At 40.0% G+C, this 22,272-nt stretch overlaps 1 long non-coding RNA gene across 1 annotated transcript; it reads right to left on the bottom strand.

Annotated features, from left to right (window-relative positions):
* Positions 1-11,748: 11,748 nt before the first annotated feature.
* Positions 11,749-13,358, bottom strand: LOC116881372. The gene is made up of 2 exons (XR_004385399.1): positions 13,013-13,358; positions 11,749-11,945 (listed from the first exon to the last, which is right to left on the bottom strand). It is a non-coding gene; the product is annotated as an uncharacterized LOC116881372 (long non-coding RNA).
* Positions 13,359-22,272: the final 8,914 nt, after the last annotated feature.

Raw genomic sequence — 22,272 nt, 5'->3', positions numbered from 1 at the left:
TCCTTTCAGAATCTCCCCCCATCCATTTTTAGAATCATAGAACCACTTTTCTTTAATTTCTAGTGAGATCTATAGCTTTAGACAAGGACTAACGCCACCAAAGTTTATGAAATTCAGAATCCATATGTGAAAGTCACTTTTAGCATGAAAGGTGTGATATTTTATACTCTGTTGGAAAGAGAAAAATGATATAGACATAGGTAACAGAATCACTTCAAAGTTGTGTGATCTATAACATCTAAAGAATTCCTGTCTTTGAGTTCTGCTCTGGCTTTCTTGTTCATGGCTTGTAATCTCTGGCTGGCCCTCAACACTGGGGAGAGAGAGGAACGAGCTGTTCCCCCACCACACCAGGGTTCAGAATTCTTCTGCTCGCTGAAGGGAAGTAGAAGTCTGGTCTATAGCTGAAAAGAGACATTTATTAAATTAAATGTCCAAACAGTCAGTAGCTCAAACTCTGAGACAGGCAAGCTTGATTTGGTATCCTGGCTTTTCACTTTACTCATTGTATAAAGCCTGAACAAGTGATCCCTTCACTATAACTTAGTTTCTTCATCTATGTTATAGAAATAGTAACAGTAACTCCTTCACTGGGTTAACATTTAATTAGATATTTCATCTAAGTTTGTTGTATTGTGCACAACATAGAGTTGATGTGCACCAAAAGTATGTTACTTTAATTAGTATTCTTTTTTTTTGAGAGAGAGAGTGGGAGAGGAGCAGAATGAGAAGGAGAAGGAGAGAGAGTATCTTAAGCAGGCTCCATGCCCAACATGAAACCTGACTCAGGGCTGAGATCATTACCCTGAGATCATGACCTAAGCCGAAACCCAGAATCAGACACTTAACCAACTGAGCCGCCCAAGCACCTGGTTAGTATTTTTAAAAACCAGGACCTGAATGGGACCTCTACATCTCTCAAAGTCACTTCAGGAGCCACCAAGTGCATACATTATGACCTTACTCCCTGACCACAGGTGATGGCTTTGGTGTGGGCATCTGACGAGTCCTTTCCCGATAATTTTGGAACTAGAACTGAGAAGCAGACTCTCTTTGAGTGGGTTCTACCAAAGATATAAAACTCAGAAGTTGACTTCTAGGGCAGCCATGATCATCTATTATGAATAAAAAGCTGGTTTTTGGCGGAAGGGAAGGATAACACCCACATGTAAAGGAAATAAATATGAAAAGCAGTAGTGTCTTAACAGCATCTGAATCTCTAATTGCAGTTGGTCCTGAGATGCAGCCAAATCCCTGCATTCAGTAAGGTCTGCATGTTCTACAGCATGTCTCAATAAACTTCCAATACATATATAGTTTATCCATTATACTTAATACTTACATCATATATAATCATATATCAATACATCTCCTTTATACTTAAATTAGTCAAAGTTGAATTTCTATTTCTTGCTAACAACGGCAGCAATTAAAAATACATGATCTTGGGGGCACCTTGGTGGCTCAGTGGGTTAAGCCTCTGCCTTCGGCTCAGGTCATGATCCCACGGTCTTGGGATCGAGCCCCGCGTCGGGCTCTCTGCTCGGTGGGGAGCCTGCTTCCCCCTCTCTCTCTGCCTGCCTCCCTGCCTACTTATGATCTCTGTCTGTCAAATAAATAAATAAAATCTTAAAAAAAAAAATACATGATCTTGGGGCACCTGGGTGGCTCAGTGGGTTAAAGCCTCTGCCTTTGGCTCAGGTCATGATCCCAGGATCCTGGGATGGAGCCCCGCATCGGGCTCTCTGCTCATCAGGGAGCCTGCCTCCCGCACTCCACAACCCCCCCCCCACCGCTTCTGCCTGCCTCTCTGCTTACTTGTGATCTCTGTCTGTCAAATAAATAAATAAAATCTTTTTTTAAAAAAGATACATGTCTCATTTACTTTTCAGTAATGCTGAAAGGTAAATATATCATCCACATTTTACAGATAAGGAAATCAATTTTCAATGAGTAGTTGCCCAAGGTCAAACCACTGATGAAAAGTTGAACCTGGTTACAATATCCTTCTGCCTCCAAGTCGTTATTCCTGTTTGTCCCTTCCCTCGCCATGTTCTTGCCTTTTCTTTCTGTTGTCCTCTCTCCCTTCACCTAACTTATCTTGTCCTTTAGGTACCAGCCTACCTTTCCTTTAAGAAGTTCTTCTTGACTCTAAGGACCAGGTCAAGGTTTTCATCCTACGCTCCGTAGTGTCTATGCTTCCCCTTATTGTAGTATTTATCAGCCTGTATCCTGAATGCCTCTCTTTCTTTCTGTATGCTCCACTGTACTATAAGCTGTCTAAATGGAGGAGGAGGTCTCTTTTCCACCTTTGAATTTCATGCCAGTCATAACCTCTGGCATAAAGTAGATCCTCTATACATGCACTTGGATTTGAATAGGTAAAGGATATATTTACAGGAGGAAGAAAGGGAGATCCTTATATCTCCAAAATCACACAACTGAGGAAACTGCCAACTTTCTCATGTGGAAGATCCCCTAGCCCAGCAGTCAGAACCTTCTTTTCCTGGGCTACATTCTCCTATCTTATAAAATCATATAAATCATCTTTGTGCTTAACAGCCCCTTCTTCTACATCCCCCTCCCCATTTCCCTGCAGCTTTGCAGCTCTGCTCTAATTGGGAGGTGAGAGTGGAAATAACAAATAAAGGCAATTTAAACACTCTGAGCTATCATATGGCAGTTCTACAGAATGGAAAAATGTGTCTTGGGCTAATAATGTTCATAACATTTCTGGCTTTAAATGCTGTCCTTGTAATCTCCAGAAATAGAAGCTATGGGTTTTCATTAAGTTTTACTTCAGAATGTCAACAAGTATCTGGTTTTAATATTTTTTTCTTGACATCCAAGGAAGTATGTGCATAAACATAACGTGCATGCATACACATACACACACAGAAAGAGAATGTAAGTTTTAAATAAAATAATTAAATCTAATCATCAATCTAATATTGAATCTAATAATTCAATCTAAAATAATTACAATATTATCAAAGATTCTTCAAAGTTGAATCAATCATAATGAAGAAAGTTGAAAGAATAATATTTACAGAGATAAATTTTTAATGAGTACCGCCTGCACCTAATTAAACTTTTCTCCCCAGAAATGATCTCAAGTAAAGGAAGACCAATTGGAATGGAAGGTAAAATGAGCTATAGGAGATTTTTTTTTTTTTTTTTTTTTTTTGGTATTTCACTTGGTGAGCCTCACGTCTCAGCTTGATAGAGAAGACAGCATGCCTTTTTGTAGAGACCATACTGAAATGGTTTTGAATTATTAGGACAGGTGAGCTGGGCTGAAGCTGTGAGTCTGTCACCATCCTCATTAAACAAAATTCTGAGAGATCAAATCCTCATGCGTGTTTGGACCAGAAGCTTTCAAACAGCTGTTGAGCAGTGAGGGTTCTACTTTGTGGCCAATAGCCATCCAAGTTGTTCTTTAAAAGCATTGTCTCCTAAGCAAATGGAAGGAAGGGGACAAGAGCTCTTCAGCACTGCAGGGAACACTGCAAACAAAAAGATATGCAGTGTAAGTGCTTTCAGAGTGGTGCAGCTTGGCTCCAGAACACAGAGACTTTGACTTTCTTCATGCAGGATGGGGGGGGTGGGGGAAAAGAAGAAATCACACAAGCACAGAGGGTTAACACCATTAGACCAAAGCTCTTATAATGTGGGGAATTGAGTTTGAGTAAAGGACTATATTCCTCAATCACTGTCGAAACTATTTTCCATAGGAAGCTTTTTGGTTCTCAAGTCTGTAAGTTTTATTGTATTTAAAACCCTCTATGAACTATGTTTACCTTCCATGATTTTTTTTTTTTAACTGAAAGTTGCTATTTCTGAATTTTGGTGTGATGGAATAATCTGTTAAGCTGTACCTCTTCATTTGCTGATTATAATAAGGAAAGGGTTAGTTGTTTTACAAATACAATTTATCACGAAAGGTGCTAACTCAAAGAGATAAATTAAATTGATGTTTGTATTTATTGCCATGAAGATGAAAAGAGTTACTTGGAAATAAGCTGCAAACCTGCTCCAACCAGAATGCAAGTGAAAATCAATAATTCATTCTCATACATCTTCCTGTACTTTGCTGGCAATTGCAGACAAAATTAACAGCAACTCTGACAACCAAAAGGGATGACTCTACCATGTTTCCCCAGGAGGCCTGCACCATTTCAGTCCCAGTGACATTATGAGCAATTGGCTTTGGGATTTATTATAGTTAGGGGGAGGGGCCAGAGTCAGGATTCTCAAACAGAGTCTAGCATGGTTTGGACTTGCCACCAGTGCCAATGGAGGTGAGTGCATGGGCTTTCTTAGCAGTTTGCTGAGACATGGAGCAGAAGAGAAAGGAGGGTATTTGAAAGCTGCCAGCAACCACACATTAAAAATGCAGTCAGATCATTTAATACACTCTCCTTCTCCTATTGGACCCCATACTTTGTGGTCTCAGATTCTCTCTGCACATCTGCTGCTTTATCTTCTTTAAGGAACTGCTCCCTCTGTCAGGCTCTCATTTTCTGTGTGTCTTTGGGGGCTCGATTAGCAATGGCAAAAACTGTAGCCATAAGTCTCAGTGACCTCTTTATGTTAGTGCCTATCACCATATAAATGACAAAATCTCTTTATCTAAATTCAGGAGTGAGAGATAAAAAGGGAGACCAGGCAATAAAGAATAAAAAATGGAGAGAATGAATTCTCTCTTTGGATTTCCCCAACACAAAATATCTACCCTGGTCCATTTAATTCTGTCCAGTGGGGTAAAGTCATATGGTCCAAATACGGATACTCAATTGCCCTCTTTCTAAAGGTCCAGTGGTTGAGGTAAATTCTAATAAAAGAGGTGTTGACTAGGAGATGATTATAGCATCTTTAATACACTAAGTCAACACCAAAAACTGCATTGTGAGACCAAATTGGATGAGCGTCATATGAATATTGATCACAGAAGATGGGAAAATAGAGACATGGTCAACTAAGGGCATGATCATTCAGAACACAGCATGGTATGTTGTACAAATTAAGCTCTTAGATAACTGATTGTTGGTTGGATGAGATCATAAATAAGCAAAAAGTGGTCATTTTAGTAAAGAGAGACAGATCCATCATTCATTAAATGCTAATTGAACACCAACTATGTTTTAGGTATTGTTCTAAACACTAGAGATACATCGGTAAACTAAATAGAATATAGCTTGCCCACATGCAGCTGTGGTCAGTAAAGGGAGATAGAAAATAAATAAGTAATTTGTAATGTAATGTGTTGTAGTGATAAGAATGTTTTTATAAAACATAGACAACAGAATTCTATGTTGGCTAATACTTTGTTTATTGAGTACTTACTTTATAACAGGCCCTGCTCTATATCCTTCATGCATTCTCTCACATTCAGTTTTCACAGCCCCTGTCATATGGCTACCTGATTATCCCTGTTTGATGAATGAGGTTTCTGAGACGCTGAAGAGGGTTTCTGCTCAGGATACATAGCTTTGAAGTCGCTGAGTTGGGAAAGGAGCACAGGTTTACTTAACATAAGAGATGGTGCACTTAAGTTCTGCATTGTGTGTGGTTCTTCGAAGGTGTCCAGTGAATGCATATTTAAGACATACATTCTAATATCAATTACCAGCTCATCCCAATGAAAAATATGTGGAAACTCTTAGCCAAGAAATATTCTCTTTTCCAATGGAGCCTGGATTTCTCTTCTTTATTCCAGTTGTTTTTGCAAAAAAGAGCCATAAGAGTAATTGTGAAATTCCTCTTGATCATGATTTTACAGGTGATACCATTCACATCAAGTGAGTTTGAATAATGGTTGAACTTTAGACTGTCTGTCTTAATCAAAGCTTTCTTTTAAATATATGCTCCTCTCTAGCATTTGAAGAGCACATATTGCTGTGGTTTTTAAGCTTATCAAAAGGTCACACTAAGATAAATTATAAGTGGGAAAGGGGAGAGATGATAAGGGAGAGGAGTGGGGATTTGTAGCAAAGGGAAAGAGCAGACCCTGCGGGAAGACATTTGGATCAGTGGGGGATAGTCAGGGTTGATGGATGTAAGGAGGAACGTAATCTAATTCCTATAAATGCCCTATAAAAACGGCAGGTCCAAAGCACAGTCCCTCCAAAGAAGGCTCTCTTAGAATCTACGAGAAGATTCTGCCTGAAAAGAGTCTGAGTTAAGTCCTATCTGTCCCTTGCCAGACAAGGTCTTACCAGGATGTGAGGCTTTGAGTAAGAAAGCTGGCAAGCAGCAGTCTTGGCATAGGGATCATTCCCTTTCCTGTCTACCATTTGTACCATTCTTTGTTTCTCTGAATCTGATAGCTAGGGACTTTTCTCTCAGACACTTTGACCACAGGCAAGTCAGCTCCTGTAAAGCTCTTTTTGCCTAGTAAGTAACTTGTCTAAAATTCATAACAAGAATGAATTTGGTCCAACAAACTCCGTTTATCAGAGGAGAGCACTCTTCTGAAGGGTTCTTTCACTCACTCAAGACTTTCAAAGTCATCAAATCCACATCATGAATTTTTTTAATCAAGAAAGGCAATTTTAACATAACTGTATCCAATGAACTAAAAATAATATACAGTCTGGATTTAATTTTAAAATTTCTTCTTTTTCCAGTACTGCTAGATCTGATCCTGATTCTTCCTGGTTCTTTCTTTTCCCTAATTGCTCAGTATATTTTCCATATTTTGTTTAATGCTATTTAATGACTACTACCCATTCTTCCCCTTTTTTTAATAAGAGAAATTTTAGCTGCATATGTGGTCACCCAGATAAAGACTACATTTTCCAGCCTCTTTTGCAGATAGGCATGGCCATGTGATTAGGTTTGGGCCAATGGAAATAGATCAGAGCCATGCATTTGACTTCTGGATTAGGACTCTTCCTGTTGACTGGCATGTTAAAGTAGAGTAGGGACATCCATGAACATGCAGAAAAGGCAACACTCTCAAGACTGAAAAGCAACAAAATGAACAGGCCTCACTCCTCAGTACTGTCAACTCATCCCATAGTCTTGGGCTCCTGCCTCAGAGATGAGAGAGAAATAAACCTTGAACTGGCCAAACCATTCAAGCAACTATGTTTTAGGGTCTTTTTCTTAAAACATGCAAGCCTACATTCTAACTACTATACTCTGCTCATGACCCACCTCGTTTTTCATTGCTTTGGTCACTCCATGCACCAGGATTCTACTATTGATCAGGGTCTTGACTTTTAATTGCTTAAAATGTGGGTTTTGGAGTTGCCATCAATGAAATTTAAACAGCATTTTCTTCATTCCAATGCACCCACTGCAGGAAATCATCTTTCTTTGTTTTCATAGACCTACTGGAAGAGCATCTGACCAGTATCAAAGTTTCCTAAGTATGCAGTTGGAAATTCTTTGGAATTCATCCAGACCATTCCTAGCCTTTTAAACTCTATCACCTTATTCATGCTTCATGTTGCAGAGAGCACACAAAACCAGACCAATAAAGAAGAGCAGAAAGTTTCGACATTTTCCCAACACCCCTTCCATTTAGCTTTTCTTAAAACTTTATCTACAGTGATAACATTAGTTCATTTTTATTTTTAAAAGTTGTCTTGAATCTCAGAAAAGATCATTTAAAATTGTCAATAAGGGGCACCTGGGTGGCCCAGTGAGTTAAGCCTCTGCCTTCCGCTCAGGTCATGATCTCAGGATCTGAAATCAAGCCCCAGGTTAAGCCCTGCATCAAGCCCTGTATCGGGTTCTTTGCTCAATAGGGAGCCTGTTTCCCACTTCCCCCACTCTGCCTACCTGCCTGCCTGTCTCTCTGCCTATTGTGATCTCTGTGGGAAAAAAAAATTATCAATAAGCCCAGTACCCAGAGTTTACCCTTCCACTAACCCTTTAATATTTTGGTTTATATTTTCCTACTTTATTTCTGTTATTTTTCAAAATAAATTTCACATTTAAAAACTAACAGTCGGCTAAGCATCTACTTTTGGCTCAGGTCATGATCCCTGGAGACCCACATCAGGGGCTTCTTGCTCAGCAGGGAGCCTGCTTCTCCCTCTGTCTCTCTGCCACTCCCCTTGTTTGTGCTCTCTCTCTCTCTCTCTGAGACAAATAAATAAATAATATCTTTTTTTTTAAATAAAGAAATAAAAATTAACTGTATTTAAGTTTCACGTTTAAATATTCACATTTAAAAACTAACTGAACTCTCTGTTATGTGTATTCATCAGGATATGCCAATTGCTATAACAACGCCAGTTGCAGGGCTTAACATAACAAAGGTGTATGTCGCTCTCACTTTAATAGCTGAGTTGGTTCACTTGGGATAATTACTGTATTTAATCATTCAGAAACCCAGGCTTTTCCATCTAGTGGCTATGCCATCATTAGGTGCTTCCAAGTCCTATACTGCATTTGCTGGATCTGGCAGGAAGATAAGAGTTAGCATGGAGGCATGAAGGCTCTCATAGGAGATTTCAGGTCTCAGCTTCTCCTTACCTTCTATTGATTAAAAATCAGACATTTAAAAACATCTAAATGCAAGAGACTGGGAAGTGCAATTTAGCTGGAAGGAAAGGTCGCTTTTGATGAACACCTGCTCTATTTCTACAATATAGTGTGTTCGCATGTGAGTAAATATTCTCAGAAAGTGTAACTTCAAATGATTGCCTAGATAGTTCCCACCTACTCTGATACTCATATCCCTGGTTCTCGAATAGCTAACAATGTGCTCCAGCTTCCATTTCTGTTTGTGGAAGTACCTCTTTAATTTTCCATTTTCTCTTTCTATCCATTTCTTGGCCATGTTCTCTCTTCTTCCTTCAACATTTCACCAGAGTGTTAGTGGGAAATTTTCTACTCTCAATCTGCAGCCTCAGAAACCAATTAGCTCCAAACACTGATATGCATGCAGAAGAATGGGAAATAGAAAGGATGTTTAGAACCTGCCAACCACTCACCTTTTTGGTGTCAATTAATAGCTCCTTATTTAATTTGGGAAATCATCCCTTCCACCATTCTCAATCAACAACTTTAAATGAAACTGACTCCACCTAGGAGTCATGGATAAAACCTATATCTGAGTAATTAAAACATCATATTTTCCTCTCCAGTTGTTTCAAGTGAAAGGAAGTCTGTGTGAGAGTGGCTAAACCTTAGAAGAAAGCAAAACAGAAGAAATCCAAAACAATTCGGGTTAGGCTTCTGTCTCTTTCAACAAAGAGTCCCAACTAATAAATATGGAAACAAGGAGGGAGCAATTCAGCTTTCATCAATTCAAGGAGATATCACTCCAGAAAAAGAAAACAAAGCAGCATTTAGGAAACAGCAGAATATATCAAAAATGAGCAAATTTTTTAGAAATAAAAGCATTCTTGCTGAGCAACTCAGTAAACAAAATAAAGCAAAAGAGGAAGAGTGTTAGATCAAGTAGAGAAGATAACGTCTCAAAGTTGGTTCAGTAGCTAACTCCAAGATTATTGAATTTCTGCCATGGTATCCACGTGAGTATAGCCAGATAAGTTTCACCAGTGAAAACACAGGCATATTCCTAAAGTGTCAAAAGAGCCACTTTGTATATTTTTGTGGACGGATTAGGCTTTCTGCCTCAGGTTACAAAAAACATTCAATAAGGTTCTCCAGCTCATCCTGAGCAAAGGTTGAGTGTGGACTTGGCAAGAAGATCAGCTACCCATCGTCCAGGTGAAAAGCAGTGATTCCCCAGAGAAAGTTGTGGAAAGGCAGAATGGATTCTCCCTTGCCATCATCTGAGGGCTGAGATATATTCCTGGGTCATGGGCTTGCAAAGGGCTTTCTTCCTACATAGATTACCAGATAAAAGGGAACAGGTGATAGCTTATACTTAAAATATGACTGTTATTACCCTTTAGATTGTTTAAAACTTGATGACAAAATTGCCATGTTACTTTTTGATTAGACAAGAGGTGGGAATGGTTACCTTTGTGGTAGAACACGTCTCGCTTCTTGGAAAACCATATGAATGGGTCATTTACTTCCGTGAGTGCTTTGTAGGAATTATAATAAAAAATAGAAGTGTCTCAGAAGCTGTGGAATGAAGGTGCTAAACTGCTTGATGTGCTAAAATGAATGTTTGTTGATGACGGGCATAGCCACATCTCTGAATGTGACACTTGCTTCAGAGAAGGTTTAATTTCCAAGTACGGATCTAGAAAAACATGTTTCCGAAATATCTTACGGAGTTACATATTCTTCCTTTGGACTATTCTGTCACAGGAGAACAACATTTGTCAACATCACCAACAACTTCCATGTGGTAAAATCTAAGGATCAATTTCTGTCCTCTTTTAAATAATAAATAACATTTGACACTGTGGTCACCCCTTCCTTCCTGAAATACTCCTCTCTTTTGAATTCTGCATCAACTAGAAGGACTTATATTGCATTACTAACATCTGGCTTAAACAATAAAAGGAATTTGTGGGGGTGGGGGTTCCTGGGTGGCAGTCAGTTAAGTGTCCAAATCTTGATTTTGGCTCAGGTCATGATCTCAGGGTTGTGAAATTGAACCCCACATTCTGCTCCATGCTCTCGGAGAGTCTGGGATTCTCGCTTTCCCCCTGTCCTTCTGCCACTTCTTCCCCACTCTCTAAATAAATAAACAAATAGGTAAAGGTATTTATGGTTTATACAAACGTGAAAAGTTCAGAGGTAGCACAGGATAGGTCCAGGCAGAGCTTTGTCCAGGTTCTGGCTCCATTTATATACAGTTCTTACAGCTCTGCCCTTCTTCAAGAGTCAGCTTTCTCCATAGCTCTACTTCTTGTGGTTACAAGATAGCTTCCCACCACATCTAGGGTTAAGAGCTTATTCATTTATAACTAGTAAGAAAAGACAGCTTTTCTTTAACTGTGGAAAAATGAAAACTTATGTTTCATATTGATTGGAACAGACTGGAATGAAATCTTGTGGTCAAAAAAATGTCATGCACTACCTGACTTAAGCCATCTGCTTCTCCAACTACATTTCACCATGTGGAATGCTCCACATTCCCACTGGGCCCCAGAAACATTGTCCAAGCTTGTTCCCATGAGCCCTTCCTTCAGCTGGAAGTACTCTTCCTCCAGATATTTGCATAAATGGCTGCTTCTTACTTCCAGAGCCAAGCTTACATATCACCTCTGATAGTGAATATGGTGGGTGTCTACCCATATTCCCTTTGCTGTGCTGGTGCACTCATCCCCAGCTATTGGGTGTGTTGGTTATTAACAGCTCACACCTGCCACCTTTTCCAAAGAACTGCCCCGAGCCCCATAGTTTAAGACATTACGTTCTCCTCACCAGGAGGAGGAATGAAGCCAGTGACTGACCGACAGGAAGCTACAAAAGGTCAACCTTCTTGCTTCAAGGTGGTACCAGTTGTGTAGTGTAATTTGTGTTCTAGAGCTCTTGGTGGGACCAGGCTTAAGGACCCCACATCTGAGACCACATCCCTGCTTTGCTTTCTTTCCCTGGCCTCTTTTTCCCCTACTTCCCCTTCTGCTAAGAACATACATTCAATAAATCACTCAGGAATCCCCATCTCAGCTCCTCTTTTAAGAAATTCTGTATAAGTTTCCTCCTCAGAGAGGCTTTCTTGACAACCAAGTCTAAGGTAGAACTCTACCCTCCCACCATTCTCTATCCCATTACTCTCACTTATTTTTCCCTAACACATACCATTCTGAAATTTCTTATTTATTTGTTTATTTATTTATTTATTTACTTACTTACTTACTCTTAAAAATTTGTCTCCTAAACATGTAATAAACTCCATGACAAACATGCAGTATCTGCCTGTGCGTGGTCACACAGTCCATATTGGTTGAATGAATGGCATGTAGGCTTTCATGGATGAGGAGGAAAATGTTTTTTCTGTCTGGACTTCAAATCTCTTCAGGCTGACCTCTGAGGTGGGCAGATGCTTTCCAGCACAGCTGCAGGTGAAGGGGAAAAGGTGATGTATGCCACTGGGACATAGGTTAAGAGCATGGCAGGGAGTTATTCACAGATCTTTCTAGGAAGTCAGGCCTGAAATGAGGGAAGTCAGGCCTGAAATGAGTAAAGCATCCTATATGAGAAGCCTGAGAAATTCCCAAGTCACATAGCCTCTAAATTGCCATCCCAGAGACTTCCAAGTGAGAGCCTAAGGGCCGAATTGGCCTGGAGACATTCTGTTTAGCTCACATTGTTTTTTGATTTGCCATTATGTTTGCCAGTATTTAAAAATAATAATTCTGGGATGCCACATAAATATTTCGATTTTCTGCCTCTCAGAAAAAGGTGGCATCAGTTCCACTGGGCCATAATCAGCTGGAACTGAGGACCTGCTGTCCCCTTTCAAGTGGGTGTGAATTTTCTGTGTTACCCCATCCCTACTCTCCTTTCTCCTTTTGTGTACTATGCTTGACCTCTGTAGGCCTTTGAATAGTAATCCTAAATAGTGATCAGTTGAAAACCTTCTATAATCCCGGATCCTTTCTTGGACCCACCTTTGTAGAATCTTCAGGTTGTCTTGAGCTTCGTTGTAACTAAGGGAAAGATTAGAGTGCTAAAGGGACAAGTCTGGGTGGAGGGAAACACTGGGGCTGAAACCCAGCCAGAACTCTGCTGCCAACCATGTACCTTGAAGCCAGGCGACCAAAAGAAATGGCATCCTATTCCAATCTCCCTCTTTGTAATTCACTGGCAAAGGGCAGGCCACATGGGAGAGAGCAAGAGCCCTCAGGCCAGGACAGCGGTATCAAGAAGGGTCCCTGCTGGAAGCTCTCCAGTCACTTAGTAGCAAGTCACGGGTGGATCAGTCCTCTGGCGCCTAATTCATCAGAAACACAGTCAGTGACTCGAATGGATAAGGACACCCCAAGGGAATCTCCCCAAAAAGGAAAGTTAGACATCAGACCAGGAGTGGACGTGATCTCATTAGGACCCAGAAGCAGAGTGACCTAGAGGGATTCTGGTTTTATTTGATTTTCAGGCAACTTTTCAATTGCACAGATCTTACCTTGAGATACGTATGGTTGACTGGAGAATACTCACTCCAAATAACAGCTCTACCTTCTGCAGTGACTGCTGTTGCTATTGCGTTGAAGAGATCCACTTAATTTTCTGAGTAATGTTAAGCATAGACCAAGATGAACTGCCAAGTGGAAAAAATCAAACTCTCGACTGATTTGGGATACCAGTCACACAGCCAAGTACACTTGTTTTATGTCCTTGTCTCCAGTGCTCATTTTATTTCTTGCCCTTTGATCTAGGACTTCTGCCATCTGATTCTTGAGGGGATCGACAACATGTCTTATCAGACTGACTCCTTGTCAGCAGAATGACCGTGTAGTGTCTCTGTGATGTCTTCCTCACTGGCTGGAATGCATCTTTACTCTCCCACTTCTGGCCGTGTCAGAGATCACATTCCCATACATCTTGGAGAGAATGCTAGGCAACCAATGCCCCCAATAAGCCAAGAGTTAGAATATTTTGCAAGACTTTTATTACTCAAACTAAATGGAAAAAAAATGGAGAGATTATTAAGAATAGCTGCTTTGTGTTCCCCAATTGAAAAAGCTCTGAAAAATTGAGAGACTTCTAGGATCTCTTAAGACCAGAGGGAGGTTGTTATGGCTTGCATTATGTCCCCCCACCAAACTTATATGTTGAAGTCTTAGCCCACAGGACTTAAGAATGTGACTTTATTTGGAAATCAGGTCTTTGTAGGTATAATTAGTTGAGTGAAGATAATGTCACACTGAACTAAAGTGGGTCCCTAATCCAGTGTGACTGGTATCTTATAAAAAGAATGCCATGTGAAGAGACACACAAGTACACAGGGAGAAGAATATCACTCAAAGATTGGAGTTATACTGTCATAAGCCAAGGAACTAACCAAAACTAGAAGAGTGGCCTGGAGCAGATCACTCACTAGCACCTCTACCAAGAGCTTGGCCCTGCTGACAACTTGATTTCAGATCTCTGGCCTCCAGAACTGTGAGACAATTAATTTCTGTTGTTCCAAGCTACCCAGCTTGTGATGCTTTCTAATGACAGCCCTAGGAAGCAAATGCAGAGGTGTTCTGAGTTTCCCTCCACTCAATTCTATATTAGGTGAGAGGCACGGTTTGGGTACTGTGGGAAAACATAAAGAGAAATAAAACATGATTGCTTCCTTCAGTACATTTGCTGGGAAGCACCAATAATAAGACAATAATAAATAAGGGTTATGTGAAAATAAAAGTAACTTCTTGTCAGTGAGCAAAACAGAACATGACATGCCAGGCTTCCAGGATCATTGCCTTATTTTCAGTGTCCCTTTCTCCTCTCCCCACACAGGGTCTTCATGCAGTCATGCTCCTGCCCAACCACACTGAAGAATGTCCTATTAGTCCTGGGTTCTAGCCCCATATCAGACAAATCAAAGACTACCTCTGAGTCTTGATCCTTTTTTTATTTGAAAAAAAAAAAAAGAGAGAGAGATTAATGACTCTTCTCCCTTCTAAGTCACAACATTGGAGTGAGGATCAAATTACAGAGAATAACTGAAGACATTTTGAAAACCTGTAATAGATCATAAAAGATTCATAGTTACCAATGGGCTAATATGTTTATATCCAGTGAAATGCTTTCCTTTTATTGAGAGCCTTTTGCAGAGCTGCTAACTTCACCCAAATGGGGAAGCTTGAAGTCCCTGCATTTGTTTGGCTCCCTACAGAGATTTACACAGTTCACAGATCAAGTTATCTGACTTAATTTTTGCCACGATTTAGTGAGCTCTGCATTTTATGCCCATTTTGAAGATGAGGACACTGACCTCAGAGAAATGAAGTGGTTTGCTCATAAACCGTTGGAGGTATGGATGCAAGAGAGTGAGGTTCTTGTCTCATGGCATTGAAGAATGAATCTCACGGACAGACAATGAGTAAAGCAAACGTTTTTCAAGCAAGGGTACAGAAAAAGCTCTCAGAAGTGAGAAGGGTCCCAACGGGGTGGCCACTGAGGGTCTCCAGCGTTGTTCTTTTATAGAAAGTTAACCAGGAAACTTAAGTCTTTTGACTTCTCTACTTGACAACACCTTTATGTAAGCAGGACTAGTGGTAACATCTTTAATGGCTCACTTCTTTTTAGGGTCTGTTTATTTTCTGTTGACCAAAGGAGACTTGTTGGGAGCCATGAAGCCTGGTGGAGGGCATTGCCCCACTAGGTTAAGGTTTGAGCTGATGCAGGCCTAACTCTGCCAAGGGCCAGAGAGCCCTGCTGGTTGCCGAGGGCCGGATAGCCCCGCAGATAAGCATGGTCTGAGTCTCTTGCCTTTTATTCTGATCCCCGTTATCTCTCTCAAATAAGGAGCCCCTTGCTAATCTGCTACAAACATCTCTTAGGCTTATGGGCCAGAGCAACTTCAAGGAGGTAAATTATTCTGTACCTAGGACAACGGAGAACTTTAGATGCGTACAGTAGATGGTCTCCTCCCTAAGCTGATGTTTGTCCAAGGCCTTCATAAGCAGAGCCATTAAAATACACCCTGCCTCCTGCAAAGGCAATGCCTTCTCTTTCCTACTTCCCTCCTATATACTTAATTTCTTCAGATAGCTTCTTGTTTTCCATAAACCTATCTCTTGTTTTCCTGCACACCCCAGAATAAGTCACCAAAAAGCACCTCCCATGGCTTTCTGAGGGGACATGATTACTCAAGAAGCAAAACCCCATCCGTGGCGCCAGTCTGTACCCATTATAGCTTAGCTAGAATAACATGGGCTGAACAAAGAGAAATTATTTGATGAGTGCTTGAGTCCTTTAATGTCCTTTGCATGAATGTAAACCCCTGCCCCCATTAAACTGCCTATATAAGAAGCTCGATAATCAGAACAAAGGTGGAGATGCCTGACTACTGACCAGAACTCGCTGTGTGGCTCTCCCATCCATCTCGCCGACACCATCCCTCCTTTGGGGACACCTGGACCTGCTGAGGCTGGACACTGGCAGAGACTGTCTTAAATAAGACTACCCCCCTTCTCAGACACGTAGGGCAGGGGGGTCAGGAGCGTTCCCTTATCTCTGGTTTCCTTACACCTCCACATTCTTGGGATTTCTGTGAGACTACTCATGGAGACCCCTACCTTGCCCTGCCTGTCCCTTTCTCAACATGATGTGAGGCCAACTCCAACATTGAATTTGTCAACTCCTAGTAAGGGGGATGTTTTGGATCACCCATCCCTTTCTGTGCTTTTAAAAATAAACCCTTAATGCAGGTAACTATTATGTCCACCATTACTGATAAAGAAGTACAATTTTGACCTTACAAGCCCCCTGGTGATACTTTAAGATTTTATTTTTGTTTCCAGACATATCATAAAGAACCATGTTCTATCAAGAAAAAATTCTTTTAAAGAAATACAACTTCAAAAAAAAAAAAAGCACAAAAAATGATGGAGTATGGTCAAACCTTAACTTGAATCTACCATTTGGATGAGTCTATTTTTCTCTGAGTTGAGTGCATCAACTTCCTTGAGGAAAGAAACCAATTTAGGATTATTTCCAGAACAAAAATGCTCTGAGATATGAGAGAGAAAACAACCAAAATTGAGACACTTTGTCTTGTCCTTGTGGATAACCTTGAGTTTCAGACAGGCTTTTCAAAAAGAAGAAAGAGAGAAGTTATTATTTCATAAATATTGTGTCTAGTTCTTTCTGTCTAGAGTTGTGAAAGCCAGGGACAAGTGGATCACTCTGACTTGGACTCCTTCTGCAAGGTGCAAAAAGCATGAATCATGTATTTGTCAATATATTTTGATTCTCCACATCCTGCTCTTGGGTTTGAGCTGTGAGTAGGTGGATATGAAACAAATGAAAAGTCAAGCTTCTATCTTAACATCTGGAAAGACACTATGATTCCCAGAGTACATCATCTTCCCCCACACCATGTCTGCCTCGGCACTCTTGTACAGAACCCACTTCCAGTCCCTCCCCACTCCTATGCAACATCCTATGAGACAGAAATGCTCATCTTAGGCTCAACTAAAAATTCTCTTGAATATAACATCTAAACAGTGTAGTCTGCCATCTAAGGCCCAACATGTCCAGGCTAATCATCCCATTCAGCCTCGTACCTGTTCCTAAGCATACGTGATAGTCCATCCGCATCACCTGCTCACGCCTCCAAACACATCACTGTAGCTACACCTCCATGATCTGCCAGTGACGTGGCCTCTGAGTCTATGCCTTTCCTCCTCTTATAAGGTGGGCAAACATCTATTCCACTTTCAAAGTCTAGTTTGATGTCTTCTCTCTGTCTCTGACTTTCGACAAGAAGAATTAATTTAATGAGGAGGATAATATAATTCTGCCTGCATATCGACTATGCATGAATTCTATGACCATGAATTCTCCCATGAATTATTTGTTGAGTTCCTAATCTATGTTAGGCCTTGGAGATAATATGGAGAGCAAAAGATATGCCTCCCAGCATTTACAGTTTAGTGGGAAAAATAACTTAATATTAACGTTATTAACAAATAAATGCCTAATTGCAAATTGTGATAAATCATGTGTAAAAGTGAAATGGTACAGTGGCATATTTATAACAGAAATGATTGTGAATTGCTGTTGATATGTGAATTTGCTGCCCAAATGAGAGATTCTATACATATGAAGTTCTTTCTTTTTTTTTTTTTTAAGTTTTTATTTGTTTGTTCAAGAGAGACAATGAGAGGGAGAGCATGAGAGGTGAGAAGGTGAAAGGGAGGAGCAGATTCCCCATGGAGCTGGAAACCCAATGTGGGACTCCATCCTGGGACTCCAGGATCATGACCTGAGTCTTGATCAGTCAGTTGCTTAACTGAGTCATGATCGGTCAGTTGCTTACAGTTGCTTAACCAACTGAGTCCTCTCTCTCTCTCTCTCTTTTTTTTTTTTTTTTTGCTCTGATGACATTCCTTCTATAGCTATTTTTAATTCTATTCTTCTTCTTTCCTAAACCATTAGCTTCTCAAGAGCAGAGACTATGCCTAATTCATTTTTTTATCTCTGTAGTATAGTATAAGGACGGCATATAGCTTAATAGATGTTGAATGAAGTAATGAATGGGCAAATACTGTAACTCCTGAAAAAATGTTTTAGTATGCTAGAATTAAGCTTAGCTGATTAACATATCTACATATTAAGTAAGTCTCACTTGTTCTGTGTGCATACTCATTAACATCTATGTAGTGCTATCACTAAAATACCAAAGTAATTACCAAGTTCTTTCCACCTTAGGGTTTTGCACATACCATTTTCTCTTTCTGAAACATTCTTCTTGCTATGCTCTGGCAGGCTCAGTCATACCCACCTCTGAGGTCTCACATTTTATGTAACACCCCTGAGAAAATTTTCCTCCACCCATAGACTAGGTCAAGTCCCCCATTTGAACTTCTCAATGTAGCTATACATCTCTCTCATAGCATCTATCACAACCATAAGTGATTTTTCTGTTCGTTCTTTATTTTCTGTCACCTCCATGTATTTACAGCTCCATGAAGGCAGAATCCATTTAGCTCTTTTCCCCACCATACTCCTAGTACGTGCCACATAACACATTCTCAATAAATATTTACTTGACAGACTGCCTGACTTACTGAATGAAAGCATGTTCCTGAATTATCTCAAAAGCTCTGTTATGAATCCCAAGATGTAGGTTAACATAACCCTTCTGCTACTCACTACCTGGGGAGAATTTGACCAGTCATTTCATGATTCCATCTGCAGCTCCCCCATCTATACATTGAAGGGGTTTTGAGCATGTACTTTCTTCCTTCCCAGTGCCAGGACTTTATAATATATCCCATCAAACCTATAAAAGTTGAGTGTGACCTGTTACTAGAAGTTAGACTTGTGTTGGTCACACAAGTATGTCAACTCACTTCAGGACATTTACTTAATACAGGGTTCTGTATAATTGTCAAACCCACAGTTTTATATGAATGTGTAAGGTGTTTCTTTAAAGGGTCAGAAAGAAAGTAACATCACAGAAAGAAGCCCACCAGGATGAACAAACCTCCAATGACTATCGAGATTTTTTAAATGTCAATAAAAGTGTAGGTAGAAAGTAAAAATTTAGGGGCAACTAGATTGGTTGGGTGTCTGCCCTCTGCCCAGGTCATTATCCCAGGGGGGCTCCAGTCCTGATCCCAGGGTCCTGGGATAAAGCCTCTCATCTTCAGGCTCCCTGCTCTGCAGGAAGTCTGCTTCTCCCTCTCCCTCTGCTCCTCCCCCCATCTCCTGCTCACTGTCTCCACTCTCTCTCTCTTTCAAATAAATAAGTAAAATCTTCAAAAAAAAAAAAAAGACAAGAAAGTAAAAATTTAGTTTTATATTTAATGGAATTCTGAGAACAATTACAATCTTAAGTTAACTTGAGGAACTCAGCTGTTTGTCAGTGGGAATAAAATCAGAAAACTTCCCAGGAGGAACTTTAGAACACTATCAAGACTAATGAATTCCTTTATCTTCCAGATGGGGAAGCTGGAGCCCAAAGAGCTGAGGTGACTTGCTTTGGGTTATAAAAAGAGGTTTTGGCAGATTTATATATTTAATCCACATAATTCTGATTTTTCTATTATCCCATTGCAACTGGAATTGAGAATTAATATGCCTTTAGATTAATGGTGGTGCAGTAATTTCCACCCTACATTCAAGGAGATAGATATGCTTCTCAAACCTCTTTTTTAATCTTTGAGAAGCAGTCCTATAGACGGATGAGATCTGTCAGAAAAAAGGCTTTCATCTGTGACATTTATTCTCATGCACACTTTTGTTGGCTTTGTGCCCAAGAACTTCATTTGGATTCATAAACCTGTTCATAAATGTGTATAATTCTACCTTTATCTTGACTTTATAAAATAAAAACATTCTCCCAAAGCTGTTGCATTAAATGCTATGGCTCTTGAAAACTGTCAAATGCTCTGGAAAATTATAACAATATCTTCATTGGCAGCCCAGAGATTAAAAAAAAAAAAAAAAACCTGGAGAGAAATAAAACTTGTGTTCCCAGGCAAAATATCTTATCTGGTTTGCTTTTATATTTTACAATACAGAGAATTGTCTAAAAAAGAAATAAAACGCCATACATAAATTCTCAGAATAAGTAAATATTAGTATTTAATCATGTTTGCTTCAGATCATCTTTCAAAGTTAAAAATGACAAATTTGAAGTTTCTCTTAGGCTTTTCCTAAATTTATTTTCTTTCTTCCTTTCCAGCTACCACCCCCATGAATACTTCTTTGTGTTTCCTTCCCATCCCTGTCTTTATCCTTTTACTACATAGTATATCATCTGATAAGTATATATTTCATATGAATAGCATCCTACAGCCTGATTATTTTGCACCTGTTTTCTGTTGCATAGACTCTATAAGCTATAAATAGAAAAGTAATTTAGGTAACTACCCTGAGTAATTTAATTTTGGTAAAAATAAAAATATCTGAAGATGGTTTCCAAAATGACCCATTGTGATGAATTTGACATTGAAGTCACACTTGAAGAGTCCATACCTTCTATTTCCTTAGCACAAGGGGGAAAGGTACAAGAGGACCCTTCTTAAATACTAACATGAAAGTTGTGCTACAAACTTTATCTGTTATTTTATTTAATCACAATCTCAGCTACAAATTAGGTATTAGAGGGCCATATTATTGGTGAAAAAAAAAACAGAGCTTCAAAGAAATTAAGTTACTTCACTTCTCTGTGCCTGCTTCCTCTCATTTACAAAATGGAGTTAACAATAGTATCTACCACAAAGGATTATTTTGAAGATTTTTTTAAAAGATTTTATTTATTTATTTGACAGACAGAGAACACAAGTAGGCAGAGAGGCAAGCAGAAAGAGAGGGGGAAGCAGGCTCCCTGCTGAGCAGAGAGCCCAATGCGGGGCTCGATTCCAGGACCCTGGGATCATGACCTGAGCCGAAGGCAGAGGCTTTAACCCACTGAACCACCTAGGCGCCCCTGAAGATTTTTTTAAAAATATTTTGTATACGTATTTATTTGAAAGAGAGAGAGCATGCATGGAGAGGGAGCAGAAGGAGAGGGAGAGCGAATGAGAGAATCTCAAGTAGACTCCATGTGGTGCCCCTATGTGGGGCTTGACCTCAGGACCCTGAGATCACGACCTGAGCCGAAATCAAGACTTGGTTGCTCAATCAACTAAGCCACCCAGGCGCCCCACAAAGGGTTATTTTGAAGATTAAATGAGTTAGATATTTACCTCTGAAACCCTGGGAACCTGGGAATTTCATAAGCCCTGTATAAAAGATTCCTATAGCATTATTATTACATTATTATTATTATCAGATTGCTCACTCACGTCCTCCTTTAAAACAAAATCCAAAGTAATAACACCTAAATAAACAAACAATGAAAAACAGAACTAACTGAAAATGAGGAACGAAGATAAAAATAGCGATTGAGCCAAACAGCCCGTCTCTAAGCTTCTTGAGAGGGAGACAAAGAAGGAGACGTGGCAGGCAGACCCCATGTCTTTTCATTTCTAAATGCCAAGAGTGCACTAATGCAACAGCAAAAGCAGCCCTCAAACCCTTAGAAATGCAAGGATTTGTATCTAATGCATATTGAGCAAAGTAATAAAACATGTCCTTGAATGCGATTTAACAAAAGTGAAGCGTTTTCTTCATTTGGTTTGCTGTTGGTAAAATCTGAGGGTTTCATTCAATAAAAGCTGCTGAATTTGGACAAGCCACAGGGTTGTAGGTCCGGCGGCAGCAGCTTTTAGGTGCCTGGCCGCATTCATGGGGAAGCTTGGAGAAGCTGGGGCATTTTCAGCTACTATATGGCACAGAGCAACCTTCACAGAGGAAGTGTTTCTGACAGCCACAGAATAAAAATGCAGTTTTGAGGTCTTGTATGAGGATGGAGAAAAAAGAATTTTTAAAGACCCTGCTAGTGATATCACCCCATTAAGAATTAAATCTCAGTAGCCATGGTCTGTGGGTAAGACTGACAAGGGAGTATATATAAGTAGCGTGGGGAGATGAGATAGAAAAAATGTGCAGGTCATTAGAAACCCAGGGGAGGAACACAGACAGAAAGAAAGCTGGAAAACGAGCTTGGAAGTTCAGCTCTTCCATCTCCCCTTCTGCGGAGATCCAGGCACTGGAGGTAGTTGATGCTGATCTCGCCAAAGGGCCGGGACTCCCCTCAGCGTGGGAACCTCTAAGGCTGAGAAAAGTATTCTCACCTGAAACTTAAAAAAAAAGAAAAAAAAATTGACATGGGGA

Source organism: Lontra canadensis, unplaced genomic scaffold (genome assembly GCF_010015895.1).
Source record: "Lontra canadensis isolate GAN:19392208 unplaced genomic scaffold, GSC_riverotter_1.0 scaffold74, whole genome shotgun sequence".
In the NCBI taxonomy this organism is placed as follows: Eukaryota; Metazoa; Chordata; class Mammalia; order Carnivora; family Mustelidae; genus Lontra; species Lontra canadensis.
Note: the sequence above shows the minus strand (reverse complement) of the source record. Positions and strands in the feature narration are given on the sequence as shown.